The 19,461-nt window shown below is 40.0% G+C and overlaps 1 non-coding gene across 1 annotated transcript; it reads left to right on the top strand.

Moving 5' to 3' along the window:
• Nucleotides 1-11,372: 11,372 nt before the first annotated feature.
• Nucleotides 11,373-11,444, top strand: TRNAG-GCC (transfer RNA glycine (anticodon GCC)). The gene has a single exon. It is a non-coding gene; the product is annotated as a tRNA-Gly (tRNA).
• Nucleotides 11,445-19,461: the final 8,017 nt, after the last annotated feature.

The following is a 19,461-nucleotide window of genomic DNA, read 5'->3' as shown; positions in this document are numbered from 1 at the left end:
GAAGGGGACAACAGAGAATGAGATGGCTAGATAGCATCACTGACTCGATGGACATGAGTCTGAGTGAACTCCGGGAGTTGGTGATGGACAGTGAGGCCTGGCGTGCTGCGATTCATGGAATCCTAAAGAGTCGGACATGACTGACTGAACTAAACTGAACTGATAGACAATTCAACAAAACCAAAACAAAGCAATTCACTTAGATGTCCCTTATTTTCCAGTTAGGAAAAAAACTTGTCACTACTTCATTCATCAATATGCTTTAAAGTAAAAGGTTATAGGCACATTGGCTGGTGTCAAGTATATTGCTAGCACCTTCAGGTGTCATCGAGTCATAATGCACTTAAGCCTTTTTCTGATTCTTGCCAAGGTGACAGATTGCTGTGAAAGAATATGAGGGATTTCCTTGGTGGTCCAAAGGCCAAGACTCCATGCTCCCAATGCAAGGGGCCTCAGGTTTGATTCCTGGTCCGGAAACTAGATCCCACATGCCCCAACTATGAATTTGCATGCCGCAACTAAAAGGTCCTACATGCAGCAACTGAGACCCAACACAGCCAAAATAAATAAATAAATATTAAAAGAAGAAAGACTATGAGCTGAGAAGAGGCTTGAATGATAGCCCTTAACCTTGCTATGCGGCCAGACCTCTCATGCTCTCAGGAGATGTAGCAATATAACTTTTTCAATATTTTCCTTTATGATTGTAAAAATAGCTGCTGCTATGTCACTTCAGTCATGTCCAACTCTGTGCAATCCCATAGACGGCAGCCCACCATGCTCCCCTGTCCCTGGGATTCTCCAGGCAAGAATACTGGAGTGGGTTGCCATTTCCTTCTCCAATGCATGAAAGTGAAAAGTGAAAGGGAAGTTGCTCAGTCGTGTCCGACTGTTAGCGACCCCATGGACTGCAGCCTACCAGGCTCCTCCGTCCATGGGATTTTCCAGGCAAGAGTAAAAATAGCTATTCATTTAAACGTGCTGAAGTTAGACCATGAGGTATTCCAGTGTTCTCCAGAAGCTTGTTGATGAAGCCCCAGCATAAAAGAGTAATCAATGAACTTCCTCTTTTCCTTAGTTTCCTGCCTGCCGCATCTGCCTGTTTCTAAAACCACACAGTAATTTCAAGAAACACGTGTGAACTACAGGATACGTTGTCTAAAAGGTCCCTGGCCAGCGTCCTTAGGTGACGGAAGTCCATCAGACTGCTTCAGTGGCAGATGGCACCTTCTTTGCAATCTAGTGACATATGGTCTCCATTCTCAGTGGTGGGGCATGCTAGGCACCCTTGGCCAAATTGCCATGCCAGCCACATTTCTTGCTGTTTGGGTTCATCTTGCACAGTCTGTTGTTCCTGAAGCATCAAGTTGTTATGTTTTGCCTTCATTCAGAAATAGCACCACAACCTACTGAAACTGATAATGCATTTCCTGCCAGGAAACCCATATGGGCTTTCCTGGTGGCTCAGAGGTTAAAGCGTCTGCCTGCAATGCAGGAGATCTGGGTTCAATCCCTGGGTCGGGAAGATCCCCTGGAGAAGGAAATGGCAACCCACTCCCATGGACAGAGAATCCCATGGATGGAGGAGCCTGGTGGGCTACAGTCCATGGGGTCGCAAAAAGTCGGTCACGACTGAGCGACTTCACTCACTCATACCCATATTAGTTACTTTCCTATATGTTATCTCATGTAGTTGTCGCTGTACAACCAAGTAGGTGTTCAGGGATCTATGGGACTTCTTAGCACTGCTCAGGTCACATTCAAACTCTTTAGATGAGTAAGGTATTCATGCAGTATATACCTTAGACAATGACCCCACCTCTTATTATTCCTCATAATGTTGTGTCATTGGGGTAGTTCCTCCATATTCTCGTTTCCTGTTCTTTTCCCTTGCAAGAGCACCTTTGCTCTTCTCTACCTATTCAGGTTTGTACCTTCTTCACTGCCCACTCCCAGATCACCTCCTCTAAGAAGCCATTTGGGGTTTTTTTTTTTAATTATTTTAAAAAAATTTTTAACTGGAAGATAATTGCTTTACACTGTTGTGTTGGTTTCTGCCAACATGAATAAACCATAAGTCTACATATGTCCCCTCCCTCTTGAACTGCCCTCCCACACCCCACTCCCCAAGCCCATCCCAGCCCTCTAGGTTGTCACAGAGCAACAGTTGAGCATCCTGTGTGATACAGCAACTTCCCACTAGCCGTCTACTTTACATATGGTAATGCATGTTTCAGTGCTACTCGCTTAATTCGTCCCCCTCTCTCCTTCTCACACTGTGTCTATAGTCTGTTCTCTATGTCTGTGTGTTTATTCCACCTCTGCAAATAGATTCCTCATTACCATTTTTCTAGATTCCATATATATACATCAATATATGATATTTGTTTTTCTCTTTCTGACTTACTTAACTGTATAATAGGTCTAGGTTCATCCACTTCACTAGAACTGACTCAAACCCATTCCTTTTTATGACTGAGTAGTATTCCACTGTATATACGTATCACAACTTCTTTATTTGTTCTTCTGTCAATGGACATCTAGGTTGCAGGAAGCCATTCTTAATCAAAACGTGAAGTCGCTCCGTCGTGTCTCACTCTTTGCGACCCCATGGACTGTAGCCTACCAGGCTTCTCTGTCCATGGGATTTTCCAGGCAATGGTACTGGAGTGGATTGCCATTTCCTTCTCCAAGGGATCTTCCCAACCCAGGAATCGAACCCGGGTCTCCCACATCGTAGACAGACGCTTTTACTGTGTGAGCTGCCAGGGAAGTCAAAAGCCTCTCCTTTTACAAGGTGGTCTTTTCTTATCATATTTGTCCATTTAAAGACTATGTGCCTTGTTGATACAAGTGTATTGATGTATTATTTTGAGATAAATATGTCTAGATTTTTCTTAATTATCTAATTTTGCTTTTAAGTAGATTATAAACCCCTTAAAGGCTTTCTTTTCTATACATACTTTAAAATTTCCTACAGTGAACACTGTAGTCTTAGATACTGCAGTAAATCATTTTATTGAGTTGAATGAAGTAAAAGAAAATTTGAGTGAATTTGCCTTCAAGTTGAAATTTCCATGACTCTAAATATGATACCACCTGAACAGAAGTCACAAGTGCAATTCAGTTAGGTCTTTGTTATATTCAGCGGTCCTCCTGTGTGATGGTGTCTGGTGCCTGGGAGACTTCTGGGGTGTTGCTATCATTTCCCCAGAACTCCTTCTTCACCCATAATGAGAGGGACATCATCTCTAAGAATGATGCCTTTTTTTCCTCCAAAAATGAGGCCATGGTGACACAGAAGTGCTTCAGACACACAAGTCTGTCAACACATAATGATACCAAGAGTTTCAAGCCACCATCCACAGAGGAATGGATAAAGGAGACGTGGTACAGACATACAATGGAGTATTACTCAGCCATAAGGAAGAACGAAATAATGCCATTTGTAGCAACATGGGTGGACCTACTTCATGGACTTGCTTCACGTTGCTAAGTGAAATAAATCAGACAGAGAAAGATAAGTGCCATCCAATATCACTGAAATGTGGAATCTAATAGAAATGGCACAAATGAACTTATTTACAAAACAGAAACAGACTCACAGATCTTGAAAACAAGTTTATGGTCACCAAGAGGGAAAGATCGGAGGAAGGGATAAGTTAGGAGACTGGGATTAACATGTATACACTACCATATATAAAATAATTAATAAGGACCTACTGTATAGCACAGGGACTATGCTTAGTGTTCTGTAATAATTTACATGGGAAAAGGATATCTATATATATATATGTATGAAGTGAAGTGAAGTCGCTCAGTCCTGTCTGACTCTTTGTGACCCCATGGACTGTGTAGTGCATCAGGCTCCTCTGTCCATGGGATTCTCCAGGCAAGAATACTGGAGTGGGTTGCCATTTCCTTCTCCAGGGGATCTTCCCGACCGAGGGATCAAACCCAGGTCTCCTGCATTGCAGGCAGACGCTTTACCCTCTGAGCCACCAGGGAAGCCCCTATATATATGCATATGTATCCTTATATGTATATATATAATGTGAATAAATATTTGTAGTCCCTTCTATAAAATGAATCAGAGCCTCATGTCCTTTTGGTCACAAGATCAGAAAAGACTTTCCTGTTAAATGGGACATAATATTTTGAAATAAAACATTCTATATCCATGACGGAGAATGACTTGGTACAAGAGTGGGATGCTCAGCCAGAAAGAGCATCTTAAACTTACACTACTGCCCCCCAACCCCACCCCAAACTCCCAATTGCCTTGAACCAATACTCACCAATTATTTTCACCTGTCTTTTTATGGCCACTTAAATTATAGTTTCCCACTTTCAGTTCTACTAAATATGAATGAAGCCGGCGAAGTGTGGCCCCAGAGCAGGACAGTGTTTGGGGCTGGTTTCTATCTTTAGCAGTGTGTGCTGCTTTAGCAGAGATGCTGGAATTCATTCTCATCTCATCTGCTGAGCGCCCTATCATTAAAGTGTCATTGAGAACTGACACCACTTAATTTTAGCAGCTTTCAATTCTCGTTTGCAGCAAGAATAGCTTTAAATGGAGAGGAGTGCAAATTACAGAGAGAGGGATATTTTTACACCACACTCAGCATTTTATCAAACAAAGCAGCCTCCCGGGGAAAAGAGGACAATACATTATAAAACCAAACTCTCTTCTGATCCTGGTAAATGGGTATTTAATCTTCAGATTGCAGGCATCCACTCTGATGAGCCTGTAATGAATATACTGGCAGGGACATTATCTGAGCTGTTGTGCTTTCCTACTCCTTAAAATATCCTTGGTTTTTATTTCGGGTGTGGTCAAAATTTTATAAAAAGAGAGAGAGAGAAAGGAAAAGAAAGAAAGCTTCAGAGCTCAGCTGTCCCCTGCAGGCCAAAGCAGAACCTTTACCTCTTTGCAAATTACAGAGCTCTGGAGAATTTTCCCCTATTAATTGCATAATTGCTTTTCCTGCCAAAGTAATTTGAACCCTTGGGGGTTAAGAAAATCACTTACTGTGAAATAGTGGCAATTTTTAACCCATTCAGCTGGAGTTTCTTTGTCTAATTAAATGTAAAGGGACTGTTTGCTGCCCATGGTGGATAGGTTTCTGATGCTGCTCAAATAGCTTTTCACTGGAAGCTTCTAAGCATTTAAACCTTGGTCGAATTATTACATGTAGCTTTTGTGTACTCTCTGTCCTCTGGCTGCTTGCATCTTTGTTTAATTCAGGAGAAAACTTTATTTAATCATTGTCTGATCTCTAATATTTGTGTCTTTCTTTCTGTGCATGAAAAAACAAAGCCATCATCTATTACAGAGAACATTTTGTTGCTGGGAAAATATCTTTACACATGCTAGCTTTGAGAATAGCTCAACAGGTTTTTACAGAAATCCCGGTTATTATGGCATGTTTTAAAAACTTGGGTCCAGAGGTTTAATGACTATTCCAAGGTCAAATGTGATGTCAACTTTTGTATTCCCAAATTGTCTTTGGATTGTTGCCTCTTTATCTCTTACTTTAGCTTAAGTTACATTCTTATATCATGGACCATTCATAAGAAGCAGTTAATCCAGAGTTTTATAGTTCTAACCATTAGAAGAAATTTTGGGTTTTGAAAGCTATGAATTTTGCCTGAAACTTGAAGTCGAGACTTCAAGTACTCAGGAAAACATGTGTCCTTGCCTTGCAAAGTCTGGTCCTAAACAGTGCAGGAAGAAGATGCACTAGCTGGGCTGTGGGAGACAAACCAATACAAGAAAAACCTGTTGTTTGCCTTTTTCCTGCCAAGTATCAGCTTGATACATGATTTAAGCTCGAATTTCCACTAGTCATTCTTTCCTTCAAATTTGTTCCCTTTCTATTCTGTCTTCATTTTCCCCCCATTTTCATTTCTAGCCCAATTGCTGTACCTATTAAGCCACTCAAATACTTACTCGACATTCAATTGGCAGAGTTTAAAAGTTCTTATTAAAGCAAAACTAACCCCTTTGAAAGAGATACAGCTCACATGTCAACTGATTCAGAAAAGCATTGCCTAGTAAGAATACACATCTATGCCCTCAAAGAAAACAGGTTATTGGAAATGAATTTCCAGAGGGTATCACTTGTTGTAGAGGGTGACGCTGTGCGAGAGGAGAGATAAGAAAAGCTGGATCTGTGGGAAAGCTTCTTCTTGAGCTGTTTGATCATCTCTGTGTAGAGAAGAGCAGGATCCAAGAGAAGATATGACATGCCAGGGAGGCCAGCATAGCAGGGAGGGAGGTGAAATAGAACATAGCCTGGGGGCTTCCCTGGTCATCCAGTGGCTAGGGTCCACACTCCCAATGCAGGGGGTCCAGGTTCAATCCCTGGTCAGGGAACTAGATCCCACAAGCTACAATGAAGGTGGAAGACTTTGCATGCTGTAACTAAGACCTGGTGCAGACAAATAAACAAGTAAATAAAAATAAATATTAAAAAAAACAAGGCTTGGATATTCCATTTCTGTAATTTTGTCTATCCCAATAATGCAATATTATCCATTTGACATACAGTCCAAATATTCTTAAATGTCTTTGTGCTATTTTAAAGTACTAAATCAGAGCATTAGCAATTATAAATGTTTAGTGTTGTGTGTGCGGGTATGTAAGCATGTGCAAACTTTTCAGCTACCCATACCCTATTAATGTTACCTTAGGCTAATTAGAGTGTTTCTGATACAGATAAATTCTCAGGATCTACAGTTAATATTCACTCTTGCAATTTCTTGACCTTTTTCAAGGCACAGATTAGATCGTTAATCCAGGCTGAGTGACCCTCTAGACCACCGTGCTCTTGCCATCATGGAGATCTAAGGGAAATAGGTCTACCTTTCTGCCTATTGTTGATCTATGTCCTCCTGATCTATGGAGGACAAACCTCTGGATTTTTTCTAAGCTCCATTCATGGTTTCCATTCTGACAAACAAGTAGAATTTGAGAGTAGCTGGATAAACTGAGTTTTGGTAAAGGTTAGAGAGATGAAAACACAGAGGTAGGATACTTTGTATATGGGCAGGGAATAGTGAGTCGTTGGGATGACTCCAGCTTGGGGTACTAGAGTAGGTCAAGACTAGATCATGGAAAACTTTAAATGCTGGACTAAGGAATTAATTCTTTACTTTTTAGGCAATAGGGAATCTTTGGAGTTTTTTGGAATGTGATATTAACAGAGTATGGTCCAGGGAAGCCCAGAGGTGGAGTCAAAGACATTGAATTAGTTCTTGCTGAGAAGTGGGAAAGCCTCAATATAGGGTTTTGGCTGTGGGAATGAAAATAAGAAAAGTGGATGTCAAAGATGTTGTAGAGATAGAATTGATAAACTTCAATCTGGGCTTCAGGGGGAGAAAAGTGGTGAAGGAGAAATTATGCTAGTTAGCAATGACGTTTCAAGTCTGTTTAACTAGCGGGAGATGATGCATTTAATGCAATTAAGAAACCCCAGAAGCTCAGGGAGGGGAAGGGGTTATTTGAATTTTATTCATTATAAGTCCGAGATATCCTTGTGATAGGGAGATGTCCAGTGAAAATAGAGGCTGGGATGGTGAGAGAGAATTCCATTTCATCTATATAGAGAAATTAAGAAATTGAGTAAGATTATTGACAGGTAGATAATAAATGGAAGGGATGAGAGCTCAGTTTAGATCTTTAGCAAACATTGGAGAGAGAACCCAAGAAGAAGTATCAGCAAAGATGATGGAGCAGGAGCAGAGAGGTAAAGAAGAAGTGAGGGTGGGAACTTCATGAAAGTCAAGGAAGGGGGAACTTATTGATAAGAAGTGGTTGATGTGTTAAATACTGCAAAGGAGAAGCATCATCACTGAAGGGAAAAAGACCATTAAATCAAGTGATTTCTTGAACAGAAGTGGTAGATTTATGAAGATCCACTGATCTTTCAAAGGTTTAAAGTTTTAAGTTTAGAAAAGTTGTTCAGGAAATGCTTGTCAGAAAGAGAGAAAACAAAATGCTGATGGAGAAAAGAAGAGAAACAACAACTTGAGAAGCAGACAAAGTGAAATAAAGGCTTTATTTGAGAGAGAGCTGAGCATGTTTAAACTGAGATTGGCAGCAATCCCTAGGAGCTTCCCTCATAGCTCAGAATCTGCCTGCAATGCAGGAGACCCAGGTTCAATTCCTGGGTGGGGAAGATCCCTTGGAGAAGGAAATGGCAACCCACTCCAGTGTTCTTTCCTGGAGAATCCCATAGACAGAGGAGCCAGGCAGGCTACAGTCCATGGGATCGCAAGAGTCGGACACGACTTAGAGACTACTAAACGACCAATGAGCAGCAATCCAATCACAAAGAAGGGATGGGGAGACAGATGCTGGTGAAAGGCCTTCAAGTTTAGGTAGCGGGGAATGGAAGCCAAGACATGGCTGAGGGGAGTCAACTTGAAAAACAAACAAACAAGGATATGTCTCTTTTAGGGATTGGTAGGAAGGAGAAAAAGAATGGATGGAATTACAGAGAAGTGTTTAAATGAAAGGCAGAGAAAACCAAATAGCTCATGTCAAATGTTATCAATAAAATATGAGACCAAAATGAAGACAGGAAGGAAACTGAAAATAAGGATTTCAGACTGTCCTGGAGTAGGTCCTATTGAAGATTCAATTTGTTAGTACTATTTTAACAAGCATATTTATCATGTATACTGTGTACCAGGCACTGTTTAAAAAGTACTTTACCAGTATTAGCTTATTTAACCTTTTTTACAATCCTGAGTGTAATCATAACCTTCATTTTACAGATGGGGAAACTGAGGCACATGATCATTAAGAAACTTGCCCAAGGTCACAAAAGCAATAAGCTCCAGAATCTATGTCCTTAAACTTTTCAGTCTGCAGACTTTCTTCTGATAGCTACCATTGATTATAAGCAAAGAGAATAGCTGGAAACCATTAAGACACAAGTGAATCATATTATTTCATTAGAGGTGGAATAACTGGTCCATTATGGAATTTTTCAGCATTGTCCTACAGCCCTAAGGCAGAAGCAAGAGGAAATGAATAGTGAATTTCACAAGGTTTGGGAATTAGCCTGGCCATTGGATTCTCTGAAGAAGCTTTTACATATTAACTTCATTCTGGGACCTATTCAAGAGCAATAACATAAAAAGACTAAAGGTGAGGACCAGAAATTTGTTTAAAAGGATCCCCCAGTGACTGTAATAGGCATACAGGTTTGAAAGCCACCAAACTTGTCAAATGCAGGAACAGGATAAAAGAGGAAGGCAATCAAAAGTCGATATGAGGGACTTCCCTGGTGGTCCAGAATTTAAGAATCCGCCTTACAATGCAGGGGACTGGGGTTCAATCCCTGGTCAGGGATCTTAGTTATCACATTCCACAGAGCAACTAAGCCCTCACACTCTGGAGTCCGTGAGCCACAGGTAATAGGTCTGTCCACCAAAATGGAAGGTCCTGCATGACCCAAAAAAGATCCTGCATGTGGCAACGAAGACCTGACACAGCCAGATAAATAAATAAATAAATAAGTCTTTTTTTTTTTTTTTAAAAGTCTATGTGAATGTTTCTCAAGCATAAATGAGAACAGATGAAGATGGATTGGCAAACTGAGAGGACAGAAAATGATGGAGGGTCTAGAGAACCAGATTTAGGGGGAGGGGACAAATAGAGGAGGAAAAGTATAAGGAGAGGAAGACGTGATCAAAGGGGGACATTCTTGATTTTTATGGGACAGTTCCTCCCAGAAGTAGCTGTACAATAATATTAACCCCATGTCATTGTTTCTAGAAATGATAAAATATCTGTCCTGGAAATAATCATGTGTCTGCAAAGACAAAATAACATGTCCACAACAAAAACATACCATGGGCAAAACACCTACAATCTGTAGCAAAGGATGAATCCTTTCAATCTGGCTCCTCAAAGTACCTGAGGGGAAAGAGCAGATTTTTGTTGGTTTGTTTGTTTTCATTTTCAACCTGTTGTGATTTGATATTTTTGTAAAATAGACTAAAAGCACATTGCTAGAAAATAAATTTAAAAATCCAATGCATATAAAATACAAGCTCAAATATTTTATTCCTAGATTCAACAGACATAAAATTATTATCAAATTGCTATAATCTTTCTAAACACTCTCAATTACTATATCCTAATATCTCTTTATGGAACAAACACTTCAGAAGCCAGCTTCAATCCATGGGCCACACTTTCAATACGCACAGTTACTCTTTCTGTCCTTGAAAACATTCACATGTGTTTTGTAGCACCTCCGTGAATCTCTCTGTGCATTAAGAGCCAGGACCTGCTACACAATTTGCAGGGCCCAGGGTAAAAGGAAAACACAACACCCTTTACCTTAAAAAAAAAAAAAGAAAAGAAAAGAAAAGAGGAAAACAGTGCCATGGAACAGAACATACTAAAATAGAAAACTTTTTCCTCTCTTCCATGGTCTCTTGACTTGTCGTATTGTTATTTGCTAATGAATGTCTTCTAAGAAAATTAAAATTTTAAATTAACACAATTTTTACTATTCATCCTTATATTGTGCAATGTTAGTTTCAAGCTCAAATAAAAGAGCATTTCATTTTATGCTGAATCAGCAAAATTGTATATTTCATATTTTATTGTTCAAATATGCATATCTTTCATTTTTACCAGAACAGTGAAAATGTTGCACACAAGGAACTCAACTATTTTTATTTCCTTTCTTGACATGCACACATTCTATTAATACTCTCTACCATTTGCTTACTGATGACAAGAAAGGAAGGACTGAATTGAAAAGAAAAGGCAGTATGGGTTGCTCTTTCTTTTTCTTTTCTTCTATGTTATCATCTTCAGCTTAAGTGAATATGAATATTTGGGGCTCAGTGTTAGTCGCTTATTTGTGTCCAACTCTTTGCAACCCCATGGACCTGCCAGGGTCCTCTGTCCATGGAATTCTCCAGAAAGAATACTGGAGTGGGTTGATATTCCTTTCTCCAAGAGATCTTCCTGACCCAGGACTCAAACCCGGGTCTCCTGCATTGCAGGCAGATTTTTTTTTTTTTACCGTTTGAGCCACCAGGGAAGTCCTTATTTGGGGCTCAGGGCTACTCCAGAAAATGCCGCAGAGGCATACGGATTATTTTGAATTAAAGTTACTAGAAAAACAGTTAGTACAAGAAGAGGACTCTGATCCCTCCTTTTGTGCCCCCTGAAATCAGGAAATGAGTCTCTCATGTGAAAGGCACTCTCCCTGTACTCGGACACAGAGAGACATCCTTGTCATCAGAGGCAGGGTATTCATGGCCAAGAAGCCCATACTAACAACCCTTGTTATTTCTTGCTCATTTTTGTAGTACCCAAAGCCCTAGCTTTCCAGCTTTCCCTGGTAGCTCAGAGGATAAAGCATCTGCCTGCCATGCAGGAGACCCAGGTTCAATCCCTGGGTTGGGAAGATCCCCTGGAGAAGGAAATGCCAACTCACTTCAGTATTCTTGCCTGGAGAATCCCATGGAAGGAGGAGCCTAGTAGGCTACAGTCTATGAGGTCACAAAGAGTCAGACACAACTGAGCAACTTCACTTTCATAACAAAGTCCTAACTCTATTTACATTTTTCACTAACTAAGCACACAGGCCCAAGTTTGTCTTATCAATTCCTCAAAATTTTATTGTTTCTTTTTCTAAAAAGTATAAAGACTGTCTGCTTTGCTCACTTCTTAATTTTTATTTCTTTGAGAGCTCTGTATATTCAAATTAAATTTGCTTTTTTTTTCCTTTGGCTACTCTGTCATATGTCAATATAATTGTTAGACCAGCCAAAAAAACTCAAGAAGGGTAGGGGGAGAAATTTTCTCCCCTTTGATAAGGAAGTAACTCGTGGAAGGATATGATGAAGCTCCCCATTTGCTCTTGTTTCTTAGAATGGCATTGCCTTCTATCTGTGTTGGAATGTTTCTGATTCAAACAGAAAGTTAAGCCTCTTGTGGCCATCAACATCCCTTCTTAGTCAGAGACAAACATACCAATCCTGTATTTGTTTTGAATCTTACTGAACTCGTGCATATCGTGAGTCCTCTGAAATTCTGTGCTTTGGGGGCTTAGCAAACATTCAGGCAAGTGGACTGTCAAGGAACAGCAGACACATGTGTTGTGTGTATCTCCTCTGTTTATACTTATGCTCCATTGTAGCATCTGACTTTGCCTACAAGACATAGGATGCCAATGGCAGAGCATTAAACCAACCTCAGGGCCCTTCTGTCCATGAGGAGCTGTTTGACTGCAAAGGTCACGCTTCTATAGCACCTTGTCAACAGCTTTCTTTATAGCACATGCCATTCTTGGGTTCTGTGTGGTCAACTCTAAAATCTCTCCTGAGGGTTTCAATCATGTTCCCTTCATTCTTGGTCTAGTACTGTGTCTTACTTTAGTAGGTCTTTCACACTATTGTCATGCTCAGCTTTCTACACAAAATATCTTATCATACAACTTTCCATTTTAAAATTCTTTCATAGTTCTGGTTGCCTTCAGGACCAAGTCAAATCTGTGTACCAAGACTCTGCAGACTTTCATGATCAGGCTATTTTCTCCTCTCTAGCCTCACCTGCGGGCTTCCCTGGTAGCTCAGACGGTAAAGGTCTGCCTACAATGTGGGAGACCCAGGTTCGATCCCTTGGTTGGGATGATCCCCTGGAGAAGGAAATGGCAACCCACTGCAGTATTCTTGCCTGGAAAATCCAATGGGCTGAGAATCCTGGTAGGCTACAGTCCATGGGGTCACAAAGAGTGGGACACGACTGAGCAACTTCACTTTCTTTCACTTTCAGCCTCATCTTCAACCATGCTCCGTAGGAACAAGCTGTAGCCGAGCAGAGTCCCTGCCATAGATTCTCCATTGTGAACATTTGGTTTCCCGAACCTGAGTCACCTTCTCACATCCCTCTGTTGTTCCCTTCAATCCCTTGGCCGCATCCTCTGTATGGCTTGTGCTGAGTCCTGAGAGGATAATTTTTGCATTATACTTTCTTGAGAGTCTTTCTTAATGTAGAAGTTGGATTAAAAATTCTTATCCTGTAGTGCTTTGCACCCTCCCCCCCACCATGTTACATGGTCCAGAGTCAGCTTGCTATGCTCAAGATTTCTCCAAGGGCAGAGGCCGTATATACCCAGCATCCCTCATCAAACCTAATACTTAGTAGATGCTCAAGAAAATGTTTGCTAAACCAAGTAAATGTACAGTTCATAATGTTTACTATTTGGGGTTATATTTAAATTCCATGCTGGGGAATATTTCAGTGTTAGAAGGAAAAGTCCTCTCTCCTGACAAGCTAACTTAAGAGGATTTCCACAATTATGTGTGCAAAGTGTGCGTGTAAAATCACTGTGTTAAATGTTTACCTTTATTGTTCAGGATATGTTTTCATCTTCAACTTTTTCATCCCTGAAAAAATGCCCCTGCTGCTGCTACTGCTGCTGCTAAGTCTGTGTGACCCCATAGACGGCAGCCCATCAGGCTCCCCCATCCCTGGGATTCTCCAGGCAAGAACACTGGAGTGGGTTGCCATTTCCTTCTCCAATGCATGAAAGTGAAAAGCGAAAGTGAAGTCGCTCAGTCGTGTCTGACTCTGTGCGACCCAATGGACTGCAGCCTACCAGGCTCCTCCATCTATGGGATTTTCCAGGCAAGAGTACTGGAGTGGGGTGCCATTGCCCCTAGTGGATATTAAAACAGATCTCTTATTTGAGATCCTGGAGGAGAAGGCAGTGTAGTATAATGCAAGAAGTGTAGATGTTGGAATTTTTTTTTTTAAATCTGATTATCAATTCCAGTTCAGCCTCTCGACAGCTATGTGGCTTTGGGAAAATTCCTTAATATCTTTGAAGTTTAGCTTTTTCATCTGCAAAAAGAGATTGAGAATCATTGGAAAGAGTAGAAATAAATATATATAACATTTTACCCCAGTGCTCATGCATAATAAGCACTCAATGAACAGTTTTAATAATTATGCTGTGAAATTTCCCATTGCTATGTATGAGCTCAGACGCTGAGACATGAACTGAAATCAATTGACAGTAATGAGTAGAATCCTAGGAATGTTAGATCTGGAAGGAATTTAGGATTACAAACTTGATAATTTATAGATGAGGAGACTGAATCAAAGAGATGAACGTGACTTATTACCTGAGGTTTCAGAGCTAATAAGGACTCTCACTGGGGCTCAAGTCTTGGTCTTTTGGTTCCAAGTATATTGCTCATTTTCTAATGGCATTTATTAAAGCTCCTAGTGATAGCCAACTCTGTGTGGAAGGCTAATGACTGAAACTCCTGGTCAGTCTGTGAACCTGGCTTCCATCCATTACATTCTGGTGGCCACGGCTCTTTTACCTTACTTCTTATCTTGGCATATTCTGTGTGGAGATCTAGCCAAACGTGTAGCAACGAGAGTGGAAATACAAAAGGGAGAGAAAAAGAAGTATGAGTAGCTTAGAGAATAAAGAGCAAACGGTTCCCTTTCTCTGTATTTTGACAGTGGACACACATGAGATCCTTTGAGACAGGGATGCCCTCACGGTAAATGGGCTGTGTTTTCAGTCCTTTCGCTTATTATATTTTCAGCACAGAGATTCCAGGCTCTTCAAACTTGATTTGTTTGTTTTCTTGGATGCCTTCTGCTACCTTGCCACTGGCCAATGACACAATGGACCTCTTTCACTTGGCATCTCAGCATGAAATGATATAGAGAAAGCTGATGCTCATCAGGTCTGGACTGTCTTTATCTGTAGAAGTGATCATCTGACTTGCTATTACCACAGCCTATTGAGAGAATATATAACACAGTCTAAAACTTAGAGCACTATCACGTGTGTTTTTGGAATATTGGATACAAATGCACAAATTTCAAATTATTTTCCGTTCTAGCTGTTGAGATCTAACAGTATTTTCCAAGAATTTCTACAGACTTTTTTCATTCTAATAATTTAACCAGATTTCTACTCGGACAATATATGTTGCTTCCTAAATTTAGTGTTTTGGTTAGCATCGCAAGGGAGCATGTATTATGCCTTTTGTTTTTCCTTCTGCCTTGTGTTTTTCCCCAGAACATGTACCTAAAATCTCACAGTATATCTATACTTTTGCGTCTATTATCATGCATGTCATGGATTAATCTGCTGACCCCAAAGGTTTATATAACAGCTATCTGTCACTCAAATGGACTCAGAATCCTTTGGAGTTACTTTTACTGTAATGGACATGAATTTGTACTGATCCATAAACCTGATTCATGCAACCTCCTTCTCAAAAGTTTTTTTCCAAGGAGCCACGTGAGATTACAGGTAGAGTCTAGAGTCTAGGGAGAGAATGAGGGAGCTTCTAAACATTGCCTGAAGCCCACTGTTTTTAGCAACTGAATTAATCAGTCAAAAAAGGTTACAAAGGTACCACTAAAACGGGATTAAGCCACACAACCTTGTATCATTGGTGTCTTTCATTTAGTGCATAGAACAACAGAATGTATTCTTTTTGCTTTTTTAAAAATCTGGCATCTGTGACTCCTCCTTTACAAGGTGAAGGGTGAAGTCGCTCAGTGGTGTCCGACTCTCTGCGACCCCGTGGACTGCAACCTACTAGGCCTCTCCGTCCATGGGATTCTCCAGGCAAGAATACTGGAGCGGATTGCCATTGCCTTCTCCAGGGGATCTTCCTGACCCAGGGATCGAACCCAGGTCTCCCGCATTGCAGGCAGACACTTTAACCTCTGAGCCACCAGGGAAGCCCCCTCCTTTACAAACCTACTGAAAAATATCCACCTCCAGTATCTCTTCCTCTTCCTCCACCTGAAGCTCCACCTTCTTTTTTGTATTTTAGTGTATTTTTGTTCAATTTATTATCCTTAGGAAATCTTGCTGTTTACTTGACTGACCTTTGACTCTTGGTATTCTTCAATTACTTCATCTCATTTTGTGAATTCAATCTTGTATTCATACCTATACTTTTCTTGTCAGTTGCTTCAATATTTTCTTTATTCGTAACAATTTAGGCACCAAATACCTACTGTATCATGTAAGAACTAGCAATGTATTCTCTTAATAATTTTATTTGGGGTAAAAAATTATTCTCTTAATAATTTTATTTGCATATCTAAGGATAGATATGCAAATGTAAGCTTTATCGCCTGTGATTTTTTTTTTTTTTTTCACTTTAAGGTGAAGAAGCAGATGCTGATCGTGGCCTTTGACATTATTATTTTCATGCCATCACTGTCAGTCTACTAGTATGACAAAAGGGGACAGAGCTAACTATATGCCGGTTTCTTGGCTATCTAGAGCTATGTGTGACTGTCACCTACCATTTTAGTTAATAAAAGTGAAAGCTAAAGTCATTCAGTCCTGTCCAACTCTTTGCGACCCCATGGACAGTAGCCCACCAGGCTCCTCTGCATATGGGATTTCCCAGGCAAGAATACTGGAGTAGGTAGCCATTCCCTTCTCCAGGGGATCTTCCCAACCCAGGGATTGAACATGGATCTCCTGCACTGCAAGCAGATTCCTTACCTTCTGAGCCACCAGGGAAGCCCATTTTAGCTAATAAGCTAGAACTAATTCATCCAAATGAATGGTGACCTTCAAAGTTCTCACCTTGGGAATATACACACATAAATTCTATTAATGCAGCAACACTTTGTAACTCCCATTTGAAATAACCTCAAGAACCTGAGACTGTCCTAATTAAGATCAAATTGATTTTTTTTTTGAAATAGCCAAATATCTCATAGGCATAAAATTGGGTGGATAATTTGATCATGAGAGGTATAGTATCACCCATGGTCTAAAAAGAAACCTGGCTCTAAATGACACTAATGACTTGAGGCATTTCACAAAGAGTGACTGTTTTTGAGCAACGCTGTTTCATTAGAACAAGTAAGTAGGCAACTAAGGTGACTGACTACTTGAATGGACAGCTACTTATTTGATAGAAAGACTCTGGTACATTTATTAAATTAAAAATATGATTTGGATTCATAATTTATAACTTCTTTCACCTCTGTATAAAGTTCTATATTATCTAGCGTTGGGCCAAAGGATTCTTCATTTGGGGGAACGGAGGCCCCTGGTCTTTGCAGGACCAGGGGCTAACCTGCAGCCTCCTTCTTTAGACTTCATAGTATTCTCTTGGTTTTCTTTGAGTCTTCAGTTTGCACGAGTCTCTTTTGTGTCTTTCACTGTGCTTTTTTCACATGTGGCTTTCTTTTCTTCTTGTATTTTGATTTCTCAGGAGAAAGCATTGAAATTGAGGATGAATTGTCTAATAGAGATAGCTGAAACAAAGGTGGTTTGGATGAAGGGAGAAGGATGTCTCAATAGCAATGGAGCTGCTTCTTTTCAGTATATATAAAATTATTTTTCTTTGTATTTGGATTTGCTTACATTTTTCATAAAAATAAATTGTATCTTGAAATATTTGTGCGTGCTAAGTCACTTCAGTCATGTCTGACTCTCTGTGACCCCATGGACAATAGCCCTCCAGGCTCCTCTGTCCATTGGATTCTCCAGGCAAGAATACTGAGTAGGTTGCTATTTCCTTCTCCAGGGGATTTTCCCGACTCAGGGATCGAACCCACGTCTCCTGGGTCTCCTGCACTGGAAGGCAGGTTCTTTAAAACTAGGGCCACCTGGGAAATATTTGTGGATATAAATAAAAACAAGCTACACTGCAAAAAAGATGAATTGTACCATCTTATCAATCATCTTATCAAGGCTTTTTAGGTATCATAGATAGTTTTCCTAAGTAGATTAACATTATCCTCCCGTCTTCGTGGCATCTCATTACCATAACAAGCACTATGTGACCTGCTATATAAATGTAGCACTCACACTTCCTGAATAATCACAAATCTTTAGCTAAAGGTGTATATACATTGAGGATTTTACCGAGGCTTACTTATTGAATACAGTTAATCCAAGAACTTGATGTTCATTTAAAAACTTATCTATGTCTGGAATCCACTTCATTTCATCTTAATTTTAGGCCACCAGGTAGTATTACAATCTGGTCCCTGAAATGACAAAAATGAACTAACATTTTGCTTAAAGTTTGTCACCATTTTTCATTCATTTTCTTATATTTTCTCGAAAGCTTCATAATTTCATAATCCTGATGCTGGGAGGGATTGGGGGCAGGAGGAGAAGGGGATGACAGAGGATGAGATGGCTGGATGGCATCACCGACTCGATGGACATGAGTTTGTGTGAACTCTGGGAGTTGGTGATGGACAGGGAGGCCTGGCGTGCTGCAATTCATGGGGTCGCAAAGAGTCGGACACGACTGAGTGACTGAACTAGAACTGAACTATGAAGTGGACCAACAGAGACACTTAATACCAGGTGGTGCTTCTTCACCAAAATCCTTATAATGGAAATGGATGGTTGTATTCAATCAGTAAAAATATATTATTAGTCTCATTCCTTAACACAAGCCTTGTTAGCTTGGTATTTATTAAATATTTCCTCTTACTGTGGCCTAGACTCAAGATGTAGCATGTTTTAAATGTATATATACTCTTAATGGCACACAATTGCTTGGGAAATGGTATTTGAATTATTGAAACCAGGTAGAGTTGACTAATAAGACTCACACCTAAAACTAACATTCCGTACATAGAAATAGAATTCAGCTTCTCATGTAAGCAAATTTTATTGTATAACTGGTTATCTTTTTCACATTTCCAAAATTTTATTTTCAATGTGTGTCTATTTCTAAAGAAAACCAAGAGTTCTGCTTTCCCTCTAAAAGCATTTGTCTTCTTTCACTTTGAATTGCTTTGTGATTTGGTGTAATTCATGCTTGGCTTGAAATTCTAACATCTTTGCTTTCCTGTAGCAAATAATTTTGGACATTTGGATCAGGATATCAAAATTTCCTCTGCTCTGTTCCCAAGTCCTAGTTTTAATTCTTTTATCATGCTGCAGTTCATGGTTATTGGATTTCCCTTGGACCTTTATTCAAAAGGCAATACATCAAATATACAATGCGCCAAGCTTCTCTGCATACCGAAAAAAAAAAAAAATATGTGCTGCAGTGTTGGGAACAAGACATGATACCCACATATATAAATATATTTGAAATCTAAGTGTCTCCTTCAGACTTTCCTTTAAAAGAAGCCAGAAGATAGATCGTGGTGGGGGCAGGGTGGAGACTGGATGGTGGGTGGGGGAAGAAAATTGAACTTTCCAAGATCAGTACTTAACATAAAAATTTCATCACAATCTTTATCATCTTGCAGTGGTTGCAGAAAAGGCCTAGGCTCCCTCCACCTTTAACTTCCTAAAGTCGCCTGTTTTACCTTCAAATCTGATGAAGTGTCAAAGTCATTTACCAGTAATGAGTTCTGCTGCAAATTTTATTTTGCTTGGAATTTAATTAATGGGCCAAAGACTTTCCATTGTGATTTGAGCAAATGAATAATAAATCAAG

The sequence above is a fragment of the Capricornis sumatraensis genome, chromosome 14 (genome assembly GCF_032405125.1).
Source record: "Capricornis sumatraensis isolate serow.1 chromosome 14, serow.2, whole genome shotgun sequence".
Lineage (NCBI taxonomy): Eukaryota > Metazoa > Chordata > Mammalia > Artiodactyla > Bovidae > Capricornis > Capricornis sumatraensis.
This window is presented reverse-complemented; position numbering and strand designations above follow the sequence as displayed.